The sequence below is a fragment of the Mixophyes fleayi genome, chromosome 9 (assembly GCF_038048845.1).
Source record: "Mixophyes fleayi isolate aMixFle1 chromosome 9, aMixFle1.hap1, whole genome shotgun sequence".
In the NCBI taxonomy this organism is placed as follows: domain Eukaryota; kingdom Metazoa; phylum Chordata; class Amphibia; order Anura; family Limnodynastidae; genus Mixophyes; species Mixophyes fleayi.
Window position 1 is genome coordinate 111,754,869 of NC_134410.1, and position 15,086 is coordinate 111,769,954.

At 41.1% G+C, this 15,086-nt stretch overlaps 1 pseudogene; it reads right to left on the bottom strand.

Moving 5' to 3' along the window:
* Positions 1 to 3,115: 3,115 nt before the first annotated feature.
* On the bottom strand, positions 3,116 to 3,210 carry LOC142102631 (U6 spliceosomal RNA; annotated as a pseudogene).
* Between the last annotated feature and the right edge of the window lie 11,876 nt (positions 3,211 to 15,086).

A 15,086-nucleotide genomic window follows, 5' to 3' on the forward strand; every position in this document is an offset into this window, starting at 1 on the left:
TCCATTAGTAATAGTAATATGGCACTCATGGGTGTTTAATGGTTTTTCCGTTTATACTCATGTGATCAGTATAACAAGAAGCAACTGAAATACGTTTGGTGTATTCCATTAAAACCAAATGTATGCTCTGCGGCTGAGTTTACCACTGGGGAAAAAAAAAATCATTAAATGCCACCGATGCATTGAGCAGACATATTGGATAGATTTGAAATGGCTACGATTTAATTAAGGATATGCCGTTATAAGAGCAGAGGCTGTTGTCTGTGTTGCGCTGAAGCGTGAGATCCATCCAGACAGCTCATAAAGCAGCATCAAAGCACAGGGAACATGAGTAACATCTGATACTGTTCAAAAGAAAGTGGTATGCAGCGCTGGTATAAAGATAGGGTGACAGCATAGAGCTCAGAGCGACACATCTCTTATTGTATATCGAGGAGAACTTGTTGGGGCTCATTTATATCTACACAATGCAGTGACAAATATTCCATTTTTTGCAGATTTGCATTTCTCTGTGCATCGCAATGTCTAACGCATTAGCCCAGTGGATCCCAAACTGTCTCGGTTTGAGGTACCCTTAGGGTCTCTATAATTTTTTCCAGGCACCCCTAAGCTAAAATAAATTCCTGGCAGTCCCCCGCCTTGTCTACCACTGGCCCTGGCTGCGGAAACCCTGTGAGATCACCACGGCACCCCATGAAGCCACGGTTCACAGTTTGGGAACCACTGCATTAGCCACTAGACAATTCCGGGGAGCACACTGCCTAATTAATGTGTGTTCAATCATACTGCATATAATGAAGCAATATTTGCTTCAAGTGTCAATTTGTGAATTAATTAACATGAAATATGTTATTATATAAGCATCTTATGTTAGGCTTGGTGCAACAAGAGAGTTGATAATGAGCAAATTACGCTGCTTTGAAAGCAACTTGGATCACCACCTCCAATGTAGTGTTAAAATGAATGTTTTTTGTGAACACTGAAAGCTATGTGACAGCAGCAACATGGAGAGATCTCCCAGTCTGCCCTGTCTGTGTCCTTTGTACCTCAATACACGGTGAGGTGAGCAAAGATATTTTTAGTGACTTAAAAGTGCTATTTATAATAGGGTGAAAAGCCATATTGTCCTCAAAAGTCTCACCTGAGCAGGCATTATGTGTGGGTGTGAAAGGGTTAATAAAAACCACACCATCTGGTCTGTCTAAAAAAAAAAATCTTGATTAAACTATCCTAGAACTAGATTTCATGCTCACTATAAAATACTCAATTCTGCTTCCACTAAGATTTGGTTCCAAAAGCTGACACTTTGAAGAAGTATTCAGTTGCTCCCTAACTTATCTCAAAATACAATCTCAACCTAATTTTTATTGCTAGCCAAACAATTATCTGCCTTAATTGTACTGTTATAAAAACCAAGCACATGAATCCTTTAAGAACACAAGACAGAACCTTATTAAATGGTGAGTAATATGACAAAGAAAGTCTCCCTGATCATCATCAGTGTTTATTTATTGGGCAATAGATTCTAGACAATCATTACAGATATGACATAAATGAATACAGCATGAACAAAAACATGAAAACACTTACATAATAACACGTCCGGTACACATAGAGTACAATTACAGATATGGGCACAAATTCCATGCGTGTGAGTGGACAAAAAGCATAGCACTCCCACAGAATTTGGCAACAGACCTGACAAGGGATCATGAGGTGGATGGGCAGTGGACAAACATGGGACATAAAGTAGAGTGGACACTGGCTGTAAGAGCTTACATTCTACCACAAGTGCATGAGGTAATGAATATGTGATTAGCTAATGCTTCTAAAGCTCTGATCACAACCCATCATGACATAGGCACACCCCCTGTACTGGTTCCCATGCTCCAAAGTGGGAGGTATGAAGTTATATGGCCTGGGTCCCCAGTGGGAGCATCATTGTCAGTTTGCCATCACATTAGTAAGCGATGTCATACTTTTGTCACTGAGAACACTGACAACATGCCTTATTAGTGCCTGCACCAACATTTCCCCGCTAGCATTAATCTTATGTAAGCAGCTGTGTTCAGCACTCCCTGCATGAGCAAGTATTAATTAGGAACATTTGCTGTGTGAAATTCATTGCCTGTTGTTACTCTGCTGCTGAAGTTTTGCCCACCTGACATGTCTGTTTTTTTCCAATCCTTGACATTGGCTAGTGACCTTATCCATTTTACTATTTCTACTTTTCTGACCTCAGCTTAAGACCTCGACTATTTTACTTTCTCCTGTCCCTGGCTCCATGGCCTCAGCTCGTGTGTTCACCTAAACATCTGCCTGGATCTTCAGACTGGATTGTGTTCCTAGGTTCAGGTTGACTATTTTAGTCCTGTCCTTTGTCTGGTGCCTCTTACTTCTGGTTGATATTAGTAGCTTTACATTTTTTCTTAATATTTTCTAAGTCTTAGCTCTATTTGTAATAATACTCCATTTCTGAACTCGATTAATACAAATATATTTGAATTTTTCTATCGTGTAACCTGTCCCTACTCTTCTCTAAGCTGTACATGGGGCAGCATGGTGGCTTAGTGGTTAGCACTTCTGCCTCACAGCACTGGGGTCATGAGTTTGATTCCCAACCATGGCCTTATCTGTGCGGAGTTTGTATGTTCTCCCCGTGTTTGTGTGGGTTTCCTCCAGGTGCTCCAGTTTTTTCCCACACTCCAAAAACATACTAGTAGAATAATTGACTGCTATCAAATTTCCCCCAGTTTCTCTTCGTCTGTCTGTGTGTGTGTTAGGGAATTTAGACTGTAAGTTCCAATGGGGCAGGGACTGATGTGAGTGAGTTCTCTGTACAGTGTTGCGGACTTGGTGGTGCTATATAAATAGCTGATGATGATGAAGTCTTTCCTGATAAGTTTTGCTGTGCACCATTTTAGTAGCCCTTCACTGAAAGTTTTTTACATTTTATTAGTGTGGTTTTGGAGATAGGGTTTCCAGAACTGTACATGTTGCTTGAGGTGAGGTCTTACTAGTGACCAATAAAGTGGCAATACAACCTCCCTCTTTCTGCTACGAATACATGTTCCTATATAACCAAGTATTCCATTAGCTTTGCCCACTGCTTGACTAAAATATGTAATGTTTCATGGATTTGTGTGTCATCCTTGCATAAGGGCTATGCTAATCTCCTCTGTATCCTTCATGGTTTTAGCCGAAGAAAGCAGGTGGCAGGTTGGAAGCAGAAGACTTTAGCACCATGAATGGTTCCACCAAGCGTTGCTGCAGTTTAGAAATAGTGTAAAGGATGTAGTATGTTTAGAGTGGCTCTAGTAACCACATGTCACAATGCCTGTGATCACTGTAGGCTCCGGCTGACCTCAGGATACACAGCCACTTAAATAGCTCATGTGCTCTGCACATTTGTGCCCTAGAGTTGCTCAATGTTCTCTCCGCGACCACCTGTCCATATTGCGGTGTATGGAAATAAGCCAAGAATCATCCGGCTAATCAAAACTTCTGGTTCATCACTCCAAACAAATGCTGAGAAAGACCTTTTCTGACTGCCGTAATGTTCCCAGCTGTAAAATTAACATCAAACACTGTTCTCAGGGCTTATCTTTCTGCTGGTAGCTGAGGAAAGGGAGGTAACCAGAAAAGCTAACAGGGAAATTAAACTTGAATAGCTATGGAATTACTTTAGGTCTAGACTACTTGGCAAAGTTTAGGAACGTGAGTCAAAACGAGTTGGATAAACAAAGCTGTAACTGCTGTTCTTTGAACAAAGGGGGCACATTAAGGAGACGGAACAACAAAACTGTCCGTTCATTGGACTTTGCTGTGGAAAAAACAAACCCAGGCCAGCATTCACACTGTGGTGACCATCAGCAAGCAGTTGTCAGTCAGATGGTGTTACACGATCCCAGAGTACTGCTGAGCTGCGATTCTGGCCAAGTTCTAATGTTCTATTTCGCAACAGCAGCGAACGTCATGAATTCAAGGATGCTGAACAAACTAATCATCTCCTTTTCATTAGGACATTTATGAGTTACTTTATTATACAAACTGAACCTACAGTCTAAAAATTTGCAGTGTTTTCTAAAAGAGTTAAGACATAACACACACAGTCTACTTGACGTTGATTACAAACATGTATCATTATATTGTATGGAGCAATAAGCATGACCTAAAAAGTAAAGTTGGAGCAAGCAGAATCTTTTAGTCATATGCCACAATCAGCGTATAGTAATTATGCTGAATTCCAACACATAAACTCCACCCACACATACAAGTGCATTTGGATTTAGGAAGACAGTATGATAGCAACAGCACATGAGAAGCACTGAATTGTTCTTTACCTCCAATCATGAGACTGCTGCAGTCACATGCACCCTTTTACTCACTACTCAATGAAAAGAGGCAGGTCGGGAACATAAAATATCCTTTCCTTACCTTATACTCTTACCGTTTTATCCATAACCATAAATAAAAACACAGACAACTTAAATGCGAGGAAAGTAACAAGGGATTTATTGCCAGGTATGGTGGTGGAGAAAGAGAGCAGTCCGAGTCGAGATCCGCCAGGCAACCAGGATGCCCCCAGCCTTTCCATGGCACATCCACAAATGGGGGACAACCGCACACCCCAAGGCGCACATATCTACCTCGCCGGGGTCACCGCCCCGGGCACTACAGAACCCTCCTCCTTTCTAGGCTAACGGAAGCAACCACAAGCCAACCCGGTCGGGAAGTACTTGGACCGAGACTAATAGCCTATTCCATTTGAAAACAGGTGGGTTAAGTGTGCCCGATACCACCATGTGCCCTTACCACTGGCCGTCAACTGTACTGCGATTTCCAGCCACTGCTACTCCCAGACAACCACCACCACCAAACTATACCGGTACGGGATCATACTGAAATTGACCATCTTCACCGTTACACAGGGAGGGAGGGATGGGATACGTCCAGCTGCAAAAGGGAATGATTCTTCTCCGCCCATTCCTGATATAAACTCCATAACTCCTCCCCATGACTCATACGGACGTCATGAGCAGACACAGAAATTAACCCCCAGAGTACCAATACTGTTCAATACAGCCCTAGCTTTTAATATCCCTCGAGCTTAGATACAGCCCTCAGTTCTTATTGTTACCAGGGGTGTCAAATCATGGCTAATTTCCTCTCTAATTGTTGAGAATGTCACAAATATAAATGTACTGTATCTAGGAGATACTTATTAATTTTGTTTAGTAATAGATTTGATATTTATATGCCATTTTTCTGTTCAAACGCAAATGCCTTCCCTGACTAACCATGAACTATTAGGGGTGACCAGAGTGGCATTGCATATGTTTTTCTTATAATTGCTTGCCAGTGTTGCTTGTGGCTCCTTTGATTGGGTGTGTAACTCCTGGATCCAGAGTTCACTGGTTCATAGAGAGACAGGGAAGAGGAGCTGCTGGTTGGGGGCAGTCCATTGCTTCCACGGGATTCCAGGAATTCTACCAGTGAATGCAGAAACTGTTTGGAGAGTGTTAGGACTCTGTGTTAAGTCTTGCCATTGTTTTATACCTGGCTGCAGTACCTCTATGCCACCAGAGGTGCTGCTGTTCTACCATGGACATCTTCCCCTCTCTGACAGGAGTTATTCTCCTGTTCCTTGTTAATTACCACACATGTCTCTCTGATTATTTATGCCTGTTTCTCCCCATGCACTTTGCTGGTGATTGGTTGTTTTTCCTTCGGACTACCGACATGGCTTAATTTCTGTTCTTGTGATATACTTGCTCTCACCTGTACTCAGTCCCCAGGATGTTACCTGAAATCTGTCTTGCTTGGACATTCTACCAGTTAACAGTTCCTGCGAATTCCTGGCCTTTCCTGTGAATCTCTGTTCAGCTAAGTTACCTGTACCTGCTGTGTTGTTTTCATCACCATCTACTTATTATCCTGCCACACTCATATGTTTGTTTATTTACCAAGCATTACCTGGTTTGTGTTCTCAATGCAATAAATAACTTTATGTTTTCATTTTACTTATGGTTTCATGCTGTCATTGCAAGGATCTAGTTTTGAAATAGAATTATAACAGTGAGTGGGTCATTTCTAAGATAGCTGCAGAGAGAGGCACAGCCAGGGGAGGAGTGTGCATTATAGAGAGTCTGAAGGCAATAAGGAGGGCTGCCAGTCCAATAGAAAGAGCTGCCAGTCTAACAAAGAGAGCTGCCAGTTTACTGGTGAAAGCTGCCACAATCACAGAAGGAACAGCCATTGTCAGAGTGGAGCTACCATTTCCAGAAGGGAATCTGCCAGGGACTGAGAGTGAGCAGTCAGTGTCAAAGAGCACACTCTTACTGACCTAGAGATTCGGTCCAGGTGTCCTAAGGGAGCTCAGTGATGCCAGTACCTCATGTTTTTCAGAGTACAGGTTCATAACAATTGTTTTTATTTTCTGTAGTCACAGTTTGTTCCATTTCATGTTTTCTTCTTTACAGCAATGACATGCTGTTAGCAGGTTTAGCATGTGTTAGGTTTAAATCTGAACTTTGCCCACATTAGCCCCATCCCCAGTTCTGAGTGGTCCAATGCTAATAGTGAGGTCTTTAATATGGAATTGATGCCAGTCACTATGTTATATGCAGAACCCTTGTTATCTTTCTTTTTGTGAACTGATAACATTGTCTTCAATGTTATGCTAATTTCTGCACATCAATTTGTATTTCATGGTTACAGTCACTTAAGCCACTTTACATCTGAGGACAGGTTTCTCTTTCTTTATTCATTAACCTTTGATGTACTGGCCTTCCAGTTGTCGGGCCATTTAATAAACATGTCAAGTGTCTTTTTCCCTTTTTACCATGTGTGTATGTCATTACCAGTCATTTACTGTCAGTCGGGCAGGGTTTTCCAAGTCAGGAGGTGAGAGTTAGCTACCTGTGAAATTATTCAATCCCCCCTTCAGTTATGCTGAGGTACACACACAATTGCTCAACAAGCAATTGCTTGAATTTGAAGGAGACCCTAACCACTCTCCCAAAGCCTAACCTTAATCCCTCCGAGGTCTAGCTCTAGTTTCTTCTCACAATCCCAGCGTAATACTATTCCTCCCACCAAAGCCTAACTCTAAGGCCCATTTCACGTCATAACACTCTGTGATATTGGGCATGTTACCCGATATTGGTGCCAATATAACAGCTTGTATGGCCAGCATTAGTCACGTGACCAGTAGACAACAGATGTGAGCACTGAACATCATGCAACATAGAAGGAACATCTCAATTTATTGGTATAGCAACAGCAATTGCTATCTGTATTCTCCAAATATTATGAAGCTACTCCTCTGAAGGGTCTGATAAAGAAGTTTTATTTGCACACATTTTTCTATCTTTACCACTTAACTATTTTTAATAGTTTCGCCTTCTCTTGTAGCCTGGCAGGGGCAAACGTAGGATTTGTAGAGGGGTGTTTCCACACCATGCCGCCAGTGGGCATGACCAACATGCATGGGGTCATGGCTATAATTTTAGACAGTGTTTGGCTGCTCTCCAACTCTTCCTATCCCATACTATAAATGGGCAATGCTGCATGCACTACTGTTAGGTGCACACAGTTCTCCCTTTTCAAGCAGAGCCGTGTGAAGCGAGAACAGGGTCCAGCCACCTCAATTATACAGTGCCCCAGGCTTGGGGGGGGGGGGGGGGTTTCCAGGCACTAGGAAATCCTCCCCTCGGTTTGCCTGTGCCTGGTAGAGAATATACCTTCTACACAATACATTCTCTTTTAAGAAATTGTGACAATAAGTGTTTTTAGAAGAATAATTTAATTTGTACTAGAATAGTGGACTAGAGTGCCCTCTTGTTAGACTCTTGTCTTTTGTGAATATGGTATCAGGATATTGCAGGACAGATGCTGAGATAAAAACTGTCTTTTAATAATATAAAAGCTGCTAATCCTCTGGTGATTATAATGATGGGTCAGCTCCCTTTTTAGTCGGAATCGGTGCCACAATAGTGGAAATAAATAGTCAAAAAATCGTTTGTAATAACTGCAAAACCCCCGAAATCCCTGTATGACTTTGAGACTGTAGGGTAATGTCCGATCGATAATGGCTTTGATTTTAACCGGATCCATACAGAATTAATTAGGGGGAGTTATATCATCTAAAACTGCTACTTTATCCACCTCAAATTACCATTTCTCGGGTTTAGCATACAGTTGATTTTCCCTTAGTTTCTGCAGAACCATCTTGACCTGACAAAGATGTTCCTCAAGGGAAGATGAGAATACAAGGATGTCCTTCAAATATACCATCATGAATTTGTACAAATTTTCTCTAAAAATGCCATTCACAAGGTCTTGTAATACAGCCGGGGCATTACATAGGCCAAACGGTATCTACTCATAATGACAGGTATGGATGTTAAATGAAGTTTTTAACTCATCACCCTATTTAATGTTAATCAAATTGTACGCCCCCCCCCCTAAAGGCAATGGTAGAAAATATTATGGCTCCCCAAATCTGATCAAGGAGGGCTGATTAGTAGAAGAGGGTGATTCTTCTTAATGGCAATTTTATGAAGACCCCTTTAATCAACTAAAGGGTGTGATTCCCTTTATTTTAGCCAAAGAAAAGAATTGTGGATGGACTAATTATTAATATGATCTTTTATTTGTAAGGTTCCACAAGGCTTCTGCAGTGCCGTACATAGGGGGTTAGAACATACAGCAAAATTACATAAGTACATACATTTAAGAACAATGGGTACAGATAAGCTAAATAATAAATGCATGGGCGCAATTAACAGAAAAATCAGATTGCATACAAAAACATTTCGGCATAAGACAAAATGGGCAGTGAGGAGGGCGTAGTTTGGGCAGACATGAGACTTGGGCGAGGGGGGGGGGGTGGTTCCATTGGCCTTGGTGTGCCGCTAGACATCTCCCTTGACATGTGCCTTCCTCCCAAATTTTCTTTGATATACTGTAAGTATCCATGGCCTGAGATTCAGGGTTAGAGAAGGCAAAAATTGTACTATTAGGAAATTTAATCTGGCGTGAGTCAAAGTCTCAATGCGGAGGCAATCTGTCAGCAGAATTCTTGCAACACACATCACTGTATTCGATGTACTGTGCAGGAACATTCGGGATACAAGTGGTAGCCAAACGAATGGGCTGAAGCAAGATTAATTTCTTACATTCCCATCTTACTATCTTACTTTTTTTTCTACAATTATTCATAGGATCAAAAGGAAATGAGGGAACAAGGCTGTAGGCCTTTTGGTAACCTTCCTAATGAGTTTTATCCTTGTCCTTTCAGAAACTTTGATGCCCTGTTGTGGCCACTTATTGATGATGATCTTCCAGTGTAATGACTTTGACACTAGTTTATAAACCTCTCATAATTAGTACCTTTCTATAATGAGATTCAGTAGATGTTCTGAAAGCTCCTTGCGGACCATGGCTGTCCCAGTAGACTGTAACCAAGAAAACTGCAAGGAAATCCTACAGCAACAGCTGATCTTCATTTGAGGCTAATCACAATCACTTTCATTGCTGGAAGGTGTATGCTAATTACCTTTGATATGATTTTGAATGTGATTGGTTAACTCAGAGCACAACTACAGCCTCATGATGAAAGGGTGTGCACACTTATGCAACTAGGATATTGTAAGTTTTTTTATTTCATGTCTTTTCTTGAAAATTGTCTATTGTTTTTCACATTTTGTTGGTTAATGGTCACATTAAAAGTGGAAAAGGTCTGACACGATCTATCTTGAGTTCAGGCTATACATAACAAACACCTGCAACTTCAATAAGGGTATGTAGACTTTTTATATCCAATGTATGGCTTGTTTTCTCCACTATACAGCGCTGTGAAACACTGTGGTGCCTTTGCAAATCAATAACAACCAAACAAAATAATAATAATAATTTTCTTAAATGACAGTATTTTTCAAAAGAGCAATGGATTAGGTAAAGTCAAGTGATCTAAGCTGTCATTGGCACTGACAGGTCTTCACATAGTCATAATATTTTTACACGTAGAAATATGTCATAACTCCCCATAAAATTAAAGAAAACAGGCATTAGTAATTCATATTCGGAATTTTCAGAGATTTTATATTACCCGTGCAATCTGATCCTCCCTTGATGGTGGGACTTGGCTCAGAAGATCAGACTTCAGAAATATCTGAAGTTGTATCTCAATTGTTTTTAAAGGGTGTGGTAAGTCTTGAACTTTGTTAAAAATTCTCCATGTATGTAAAGCTAAACCAACTTGCTTATCGTGCTACCTTACTCAACTGAGTGTTTGCCAACTCTTGACATCCAGTCAAATGGTCAGATCTCACTGTGGAGTATTTGATCTGTTATATGAAGACATTACAGACGTGTCTAGCGAGAGAATTCTGGCATGACAAGAGAATCGGAGGCTTTTATGATAGCATGTTTTTAGTTCTGGACTGAAATACATGATTACAGTGCAAGTAAAGGCTCAGTGGGGTGGTGAGTGCGGACTGTTTTCGTTCCTGTGGAACTATGCCTGAAATGAAATTGGAATATTCATGTGGTCTTGGAAAGCAGTTTAATGTGACTGGATCAGGTAGCAGACAAATGAATGCAGACAGAGGTGAGCTGCTGGTGTTTGAGCTCCTTGCTATATTTTTTGTGTAGAATGATTTATCTCTTACCTGGAAACTCGTAACCCAGAAAACTCAAAAATATGTAAAGTAAAAAAAGTTAAATATTGCAGCACTTCTGTGATTTTGTCAAAAACACAACATGATCCCGAAGGGTCTCATTTAGAGTTGAAAGTATGTAATATTTTTTGCATAAGATACGCATTTTTGTGCATTTTTTTTTATTTGCGTATCATTGTCTTGCATCCCCTTATGCCTAGGGAGGCAGCACAGAGGCAGAGAAGTTTAGGCAGAGTACAGCAAGGGCATGTTCACATGATTGCAATTAGACATGGACACATGTCTAATTGCAACCCCCTAGTCACCGGCCGATTTGTTCAGCATCAGTCACACTGCATAATGAACAACTCAGGATTAAATATATTACACTTCTCCCACAGTCCTAGCTTGATGAACAGGTGACACTCCCACCTGGCCTTTATAGAGTAGTTTTCTTCAGGTGCTCTGCTTGATTACTCTCACTGCAGACACACCCTGTCATCTGCTGTTCGTTGTGGAAAAAGATACCTCTAAACCACTTCAAAGTTAAATCCCACTTTATACTATTATTTTGTTACACATATGTCCTCCACTTGTATTGTCTTTAAGCTAGGTGCAATGCTGTATGTAACCCTGTCTGCAGCTTTGCCCTGCAGACTGTCAATTGAACACCTAACGTTTCTCTTGTCACAAGGTATACCACTGGCGGGCACTGGAGGACTGGTGCAACAATGCGCAATGATGTTAATGACTTGCAGGAGCACTAGCTAGCTGCTCCTGATTGGCTGATTGCATCTTAAGCCCTCCAGCTAGTACTTTAATCATTAGCATTGTGGCTCTCTACTCTTCATTGTTAGTCATTTCTGTTTGGACCACTGCAGGAAAGAAGATTGCCATTTTATTTTTAATGGTAAACAAGAGGTGTGGAAGTGTTTACATTAATTACATTTTAGATTGAAAGTTCAACTGTCAACACCCTATCCTTTTGTGTGTGTATATATCTAATATATAAATGCTTAGTGGCGTCTGTGTGTGTGTGGAAAAAAAACCGAGTTGCAGCGCCACCTGCTGGGCAGAGTTATACACGGACCTACTAAATTCTTAGTGTGTGTGGGAAAAAATTTCAAAAAGGGCTGAAATTTGGTAGGGCTCAAACTCATTTTCGTGAGGTAATTTTACCTCATGAACACACATGTGTAGAGGCGTGCGTTAGTGTGTGTGTGTGTGTGGAAAAAACTATTTTCTCAGAAAGGGCTCATCCAATTGAACTGAAATTTGGTATACTGACAGTATTTGACAAAAAAATTTGAATAGTCAAGTCAGTTAACTTACATCATCCCCCCTTCCCCCCGTGGGAGGGGTAGTAAAGGCTAAATTTACGAGTTGAGGGGTCAAACTCATTTTCGTGAGGTAATTTTTACCTCATGAACACACATTAAAAAGGGCGCTTGCGTCGGGAAGTAACGATCTTCCCCATAGGAGGCCTTGGCTAGGCCCAAATGCATGACAAGAACCTTTTTAAGACCTTAAGTATCTTGATTTGACTAGAATGCATGAGTATCATGCACGGGTTAACTTGTGTGTATATATATATATATATATATATATATATATATATATATTTATATATATATATTACCATTACTTTATATTGTGTTCCATTAGGGTAATGTGTCTTTAGCATTTACTACTAATACTTTCAAGCCTCATCTCTGCTCTATCCTGTTATACACTTATACACCTGACATACGCCTGGCGCCAGTTTGACTGTTTTGGAGCTGAAAGCATCATTAGATACATCCAACGCCAGGGGCGCACGGAGCATTTCTAAGGGGGGGGGGGGAATTTCCCCTCCACTGAAAAAAAAAAAAAAAAAAAGCGAGAGAGCTGCGGCGCATGCGCAGCAGCTCCGTTTAGGCAGCACTGTACTATACAGCAGCCGCGGTGCTGTCAAAGAAGCGTCCGCGGCTGCTGTATAGTACAGTGCCGCTATATAGGGGACTTTTTTAGCGGAGGGGAGGGGTTTCTGGAGACCCAGAAACCCCCCCTGCGTGCGCCACTGAACACACCATATGGACATAAGCATTTATTTGCATGCATAGTTTCCTACGTATAGAGAGCAAATACCTCTACATAAGACCCCAAGTGTTTCTTCTGATCGTTACTGTGAGGAGCTCTGTTAAACTATTTAATGAAGGAAATGTCAGAGGCAGCGTGGCAAAGATGTGTCTTAACATACTATTGCCTTGGTGCTAAAAATGACAGAAAAACACCATATCTGGAAATTCCCAAGTACCAAGCATTCTTAATAATAGGTCCCATACCTTTACATAAATGTAAATGACGTGTCAGTCCGCTGAGTATTTGTTAGCTCTATATCTATCCAGGAATATGGTTTAAGAATAGACCCTTAACTATAGAGTTTGGAGATTAAAGGAACTGACAATCAGTACATAAGAACCACACATTTTATTCTCCCAGTTTGTCTATGGCAGTAACTTGATATTTGAGAAAAGGCTGACTCTTACATGTACTAAGATTGCACAGACAAAAATGCAGCTTTGAACAAAAGAATTGAGGAATGGTAGATAGGATATACATGTCCTGTCGCTTATATGTAACAGAGACAGCCATTTTATGGCCTGAACTAATATTCATGTATGGGCCCTTTAAATAACTGGAAGGGGACCTAGAGTAGTTTATTTTGCCTTTCTTCCATGTTTTTATCTAAATTACCCATAGGTCATCCAGGGGCAAATGCAGGATTTGTAGAGGGGTGGTTTCCACACCACGCCCCCCAGTGGGCGTGACCAGCATGTATGGGGGCGTGGCTATAATTTTAGACAGTGTTTGGCTGCTCTCCAACTCTTCTTATCCCCACTACTGTTAGATGCACGCAGCTCTCCCTTTTCAAGCAGAGCTGTGTAAAGTGGGAGCAGGGTCCAGCCACCTCAATTATACAGTGCCCCAGGCTTTGAGGGGGGTTTCCAGGCACTAGGAACCCCCCCCCCCCCCTCGGTTTGCCTATGTCATCGGAAGTCAAGATATGATCAGCGACTGACAATCTGAAGCTCCTTCTTGAATCGGCGAGGCTTGGATGAAGCTGACTGGTCACCCTCTGGCCTACTCATATAATCTGTAAAGCCGCTATATATTCCAGAGCACCAATTGTGTTTCTTGTACTCCAGTAAGGCAATCAAACTCCCTGCCCACAATCCCTAAAAGTTGCTTGTTTTGGTATTTAGGGCACGTCACCCATTAATTGAGCTGGACAGGTTCATATTCAAAATGTTGTCATGTTGCTGAGATTTAATTGTCTTGAGCAGTTTGGCTGAGCATTTTCATTTTTACTTTTTTATTAATACTGATTGGTTGACTGATCAAAATTTCATTAGTCATCTTGATAATTTATTCATGTCTATTGTTTTGTGTTTAATCTTCTAATAAATTCCTGCAGCTATAATGAAGTTGTTGTAGTGTTTTTATTTAGTTTAGGTGAAAGTCCAGTTAGTCTGTATTGTCAGAAATGTGTTCTTCCCAAGCGGGACTCAACCAGATCCCTCTCTAGAGAAGACAAGTAGGTTGAGATCGGTCGTATTCACTAACGCGTCTACCACTACACCGACAAGGACTTGCACGACTTCAGAAGGCAGAAGCTGACAATCACGAAACAATGTTAACAGCGAAGGTTTCAAATCAATATCTGATAGAATGGCGAGGAATGCAGAAGCCGGCACACAGTCATATGACTTTCTGGTACTATACTATTATTAGGGGTGTTATAAAAGTAATGCATACAAGCACCGAATGTACAAAGTAGAAGCCTTGCTATGAAACATTGTACATCTGCCACCTCCCTGCTTTACTAATCTAACACCCTAATAATAGCATAGTCCCAGATAGTCACATGACTTTTTGTGTTCTGGCTTCTGCATTCCTCGCAATTCTGCTAGATAATGATTTCGAACCTTCGCTGTTAACTTTGTTGCGTGATTGTCAGCTTCTACCTTCTGAAGTCGGGTAAGTCCTTGTCGGTGTACTGGTAATCGGTGACACGTACGAAACCCGTTGAGATACTTCTGTAATGGTTTAAGGATGCAATAAAAAGCATAAATGAGATTTAGTTGATATATTTGAAGGCATATCTGACTTTAAAGGACAACACAAGGCTGGCAAATCAACCACCCAAAAAGTCATATCTGTCAGCAGTATCTACTAAATAATTTTTAGCACTCCTCAGTGCTTTTGGGGTGTCCCCCATAATTGTGCATAAATATTTCTGGCTGTCAAAAGTCATATCTGTCAGCAGTATCTACCAAATAATTTTTAGCACTCCTCAGTGCTTTTGGGGTGTCCCCCATAATTGTGCATAAATATTTCTGGCTGTCAAAAGTCATATCTGTCAGCAGTATCTACCAAATA